Raw genomic sequence first — 5000 nt, 5'->3', positions numbered from 1 at the left:
GGAGGTCCATGCGGAAAATACAATATCCCAGCCTTTCGACATCCACCATTGCGCAGACCAGGCACCAACACCCACACATGTCCTATACAACGGTGCACCCAACATCACAATAGTACCTCCTGTCACAGCGCACAAACAATGACATGAGTCAAAGACACAGGTCTCACACAAGCATAGAATTGGAGCGCCGCCTCTAATAAGCCAAAGGTGCATCCTGACGTGACAAATCTGATCATGTCACAAGCATTCACTTACTATAATCACTATCAACGAACCTGCCGCCCCCGCCCCCCCCCCCCCTACACCTTTCCTTACAACAACGTGTAACCTAACCTAACCTAACCTAACCTATGTTGTACCTTAACCTAACCTATGTTGTACCTTAACCTAACCTATGTTGTACCTTAACCTAACCTATGTTGTACCTTAACCTAACCTATGTTGTACCTTAACCTAACCTATGTTGTACCTTAACCTAACCTATGTTGTACCTTAACCTAACCTATGTTGTACCTTAACCTAACCTATGTTGTACCTTAACCTAACCTATGTTGTACCTTAACCTAACCTATGTTGTACCTTAACCTAACCTATGTTGTACCTTAACCTAACCCATGTTGTACCTTAACCTAACCCATGTTGTACCTTAACCTAACCCATGTTGTACCTTAACCTAACCCATGTTGTACCTTAACCTAACCCATGTTGTACCTTAACCTAACCCATGTTGTACCTTAACCTAACCCATGTTGTACCTTAACCTAACCCATGTTGTACCTTAACCTAACCCATGTTGTACCTTAACCTAACCCATGTTGTGCCTTAACCTAACCCATGTTGTGCCTTAACCTAACCCATGTTGTGCCTTAACCTAACCCATGTTGTGCCTTAACCTAACCCATGTTGTGCCTTAACCTAACCCATGTTGTGCCTTAACCTAACCCACGTTGTGCCTTAACCTAACCCACGTTGTGCCTTAACCTAACCCATGTTGTGCCTTAACCTAACCCATGTTGTGCCTTAACCTAACCCATGTTGTGCCTTAACCTAACCCATGTTGTGCCTTAACCTAACCCATGTTGTGCCTTAACCTAACCCATGTTGTGCCTTAACCTAACCCATGTTGTGCCTTAACCTAACCCATGTTGTGCCTTAACCTAACCCACGTTGTGCCTTAACCTAACCCACGTTGTGCCTTAACCTAACCCATGTTGTGCCTTAACCTAACCCATGTTGTGCCTTAACCTAACCCATGTTGTGCCTTAACCTAACCCATGTTGTGCCTTAACCTAACCCACGTTGTGCCTTAACCTAACCCACGTTGTGCCTTAACCTAACCCACGTTGTGCCTTAACCTAACCCACGTTGTGCCTTAACCTAACCCACGTTGTGCCTTAACCTAACCCACGTTGTCCCCTAAAGTAACCCACGTTGTCCCCTAACGTAACCCACGTTGTCCCCTAACGTAACCCATGTTGTCGCCTAAACCTGCTCTGTAATTGTTATACGACTCGTTCAATTAGTGTAGTGTTGCCCACCCGCAACCCTCGCAATATAGTTCGCTACTCGCACTGCCCGCTCCCCTGTGTATCGCTTCATGTTAAACACCTTGCAAGTCTTGCTGACTTTCCACATGCTCCTGCTGTACACTGTAATGTGGATGGCAGCAGGACGTACATGCCGCCCCTCCCCACGTCCCCACCTTGCCCCCCTGCCTTCGCAAGCTGGTTGGTGAGAAGTTTGCATGTTCAATGCCCTTCGCATGCGACGTACTCAGGCTACGTTGTGGTGCGGCCTGTGTCAACCGTCCGCTAATGTCGTACGCGTAAACCACAATCTGTACTGCACATTCGTCCTTATGTACCGAATGATACATCGTGGCACATGTGTGACCGTACAACGACTGCGCCCAAAAACGGCGGACCATACAGTGCAAATATTGTGCACGCAGCTACGTGTCGTCTCCCTATGAGAGCTGGATTGCAGTGTGGTACGCCATAGAGACGTGTGGGAGGAACGGACGCCGTGGATGGCGATCAGCATGAGCTGTCTGTTGATGTATTCGGACCTAGTCGTCTCTCCTCACACACCGTGATGGCATGGTGCACCGCGTTCCATATCTGCGACATGCTACAGAGGCCGGTTGACAGTCGTTCGAGCAATGGACATCGCATACGTACGGGGGCCACCTTCCACGTATTGTCTAGGCGTGCACATTTTGTTGCGTGTATGTGGGCAGACGTAGTGTGGCGTGACACCTGACACAGGCATGCAATAATCGTTGAAGTTGCAAATGGCGATGGACGCCTGCGTTTTCTGGTGAAGTTACGCAAATGAACAAATGGTAACCTGTTGTGGTGCGGTTGTTCTCGCTAGGGGTGAATCGGTGATGGCGACGATAGGTTGAGGTACGAACCGGTTGTTCCAGCGATACCCACCATGCCGACGAAACTGAACGGCATCTGGGTGTGAAGCGATACGCGGCGGTGGCTGGGTGGGACCGTCCCCGGCCGGTGAGGGGGCGCCTCCCGGCGTGCTGGCCGCGCGGTGCGTGGGCGCACGCGCTACAGCCGGCTGGTGGGGGCGGCCAGTGGCAGGCGCGCCGGCCGACGGACGCGGCAGGCGTCGCAGCTGCGCGCCGGCGCACCCTGCGCGCGGCGCCGTGCGGCCAAAGTAGGTCCTCGCGGGCCCGGTGCGAAGCGCGGTGGACATCTTCAGTGTGCTGGTCCGATTGAGGACTGTGTGCGTTGAGGATGCGCCGCCGCCCGGCGCTCGGCGCCGCGACGCCGTCTGCTGCTCGGTCGCCCCAGCGGTTCTCGCTGGTGGTTTGTATCGCAGCTGTGCGGATGTGTTGGCGCGTGCGCTGTGCTGGGAGAGTTCGCTTCGGCACCCAAGTGGGGCTTTTGTCCTTCTGTGGCGCTGGCGTTGGAGCTGCCGGTCACCGTAGGTGGCGCGTGTTGTCTCCCGCCGGCAATGCCACGACAGCACGCTCCCGGGCCTCTGTCGGCAGCGGCAAGCTCAGTTGGGAGCACGGGTGGTCGCACCGAAAGCGTCTACTCGCCTAACTCCGGGCGATTGCGCCTCTCTCGAACCCGACCAAGTACTTGGGACGGCGCTGCGCGCCGCCGGGACCTGAGAGGGTTTCGAGGTGTATTGTGCAGGGGAGCTCAGCCTCCTCCTGTTTGCAGAATGATTGAGCGGACGCTTGCGTGTTCGCGCGGGCCCCCGGGACACACTCCCGGGCGGCCGGCTGCTCAGCTCTAGTTGACGCAGCTCCCTGGTTGATCCTGCCAGTAGTCATATGCTTGTCTCAAAGATTAAGCCATGCATGTCTCAGTACAAGCCGCATTAAGGTGAAACCGCGAATGGCTCATTAAATCAGTTATGGTTCCTTAGATCGTACCCACGTTACTTGGATAACTGTGGTAATTCTAGAGCTAATACATGCAAACAGAGTCCCGACCAGAGATGGAAGGGACGCTTTTATTAGATCAAAACCAATCGGTCGGCTCGTCCGGTCCGTTTGCCTTGGTGACTCTGAATAACTTTGGGCTGATCGCACGGTCCTCGTACCGGCGACGCATCTTTCAAATGTCTGCCTTATCAACTGTCGATGGTAGGTTCTGCGCCTACCATGGTTGTAACGGGTAACGGGGAATCAGGGTTCGATTCCGGAGAGGGAGCCTGAGAAACGGCTACCACATCCAAGGAAGGCAGCAGGCGCGCAAATTACCCACTCCCGGCACGGGGAGGTAGTGACGAAAAATAACGATACGGGACTCATCCGAGGCCCCGTAATCGGAATGAGTACACTTTAAATCCTTTAACGAGTATCTATTGGAGGGCAAGTCTGGTGCCAGCAGCCGCGGTAATTCCAGCTCCAATAGCGTATATTAAAGTTGTTGCGGTTAAAAAGCTCGTAGTTGGATTTGTGTCCCACGCTGTTGGTTCACCGCCCGTCGGTGTTTAACTGGCATGTATCGTGGGACGTCCTGCCGGTGGGGCGAGCCGAAGGCGTGCGACCGCCTCGTGCGTGCTCGTGCGTCCCGAGGCGGACCCCGTTGAAATCCTACCAGGGTGCTCTTTATTGAGTGTCTCGGTGGGCCGGCACGTTTACTTTGAACAAATTAGAGTGCTTAAAGCAGGCAAGCCCGCCTGAATACTGTGTGCATGGAATAATGGAATAGGACCTCGGTTCTATTTTGTTGGTTTTCGGAACCCGAGGTAATGATTAATAGGGACAGGCGGGGGCATTCGTATTGCGACGTTAGAGGTGAAATTCTTGGATCGTCGCAAGACGAACAGAAGCGAAAGCATTTGCCAAGTATGTTTTCATTAATCAAGAACGAAAGTTAGAGGTTCGAAGGCGATCAGATACCGCCCTAGTTCTAACCATAAACGATGCCAGCCAGCGATCCGCCGCAGTTCCTCCGATGACTCGGCGGGCAGCCTCCGGGAAACCAAAGCTTTTGGGTTCCGGGGGAAGTATGGTTGCAAAGCTGAAACTTAAAGGAATTGACGGAAGGGCACCACCAGGAGTGGAGCCTGCGGCTTAATTTGACTCAACACGGGAAACCTCACCAGGCCCGGACACCGGAAGGATTGACAGATTGATAGCTCTTTCTTGATTCGGTGGGTGGTGGTGCATGGCCGTTCTTAGTTGGTGGAGCGATTTGTCTGGTTAATTCCGATAACGAACGAGACTCTAGCCTGCTAACTAGTCGCGTGACATCCTTCGTGCTGTCAGCGATTACTTTTCTTCTTAGAGGGACAGGCGGCTTCTAGCCGCACGAGATTGAGCAATAACAGGTCTGTGATGCCCTTAGATGTTCTGGGCCGCACGCGCGCTACACTGAAGGAATCAGCGTGTCTTCCTAGGCCGAAAGGTCGGGGTAACCCGCTGAACCTCCTTCGTGCTAGGGATTGGGGCTTGCAATTGTTCCCCATGAACGAGGAATTCCCAGTAAGCGCGAGTCATAAGCTCGCGTTGATTACGTCCC

At 53.1% G+C, this 5000-nt stretch overlaps 1 non-coding gene across 1 annotated transcript in view; it reads left to right on the top strand.

Annotated features, from left to right (window-relative positions):
- The first annotated feature begins 3274 nt into the window (after positions 1 to 3274).
- The window catches only part of LOC124763514, a 1909-nt gene continuing 183 nt past the window's right edge, over positions 3275 to 5000 (top strand). The window contains exon 1 of the ribosomal RNA XR_007012676.1: positions 3275 to 5000. This exon is cut by the window's right edge and continues 183 nt beyond it. This is a non-coding gene — a ribosomal RNA (small subunit ribosomal RNA).

The sequence above is a fragment of the Schistocerca piceifrons genome, unplaced genomic scaffold (assembly GCF_021461385.2).
Source record: "Schistocerca piceifrons isolate TAMUIC-IGC-003096 unplaced genomic scaffold, iqSchPice1.1 HiC_scaffold_620, whole genome shotgun sequence".
NCBI lineage: Eukaryota > Metazoa > Arthropoda > Insecta > Orthoptera > Acrididae > Schistocerca > Schistocerca piceifrons.
Note: the sequence above shows the minus strand (reverse complement) of the source record. Positions and strands in the feature narration are given on the sequence as shown.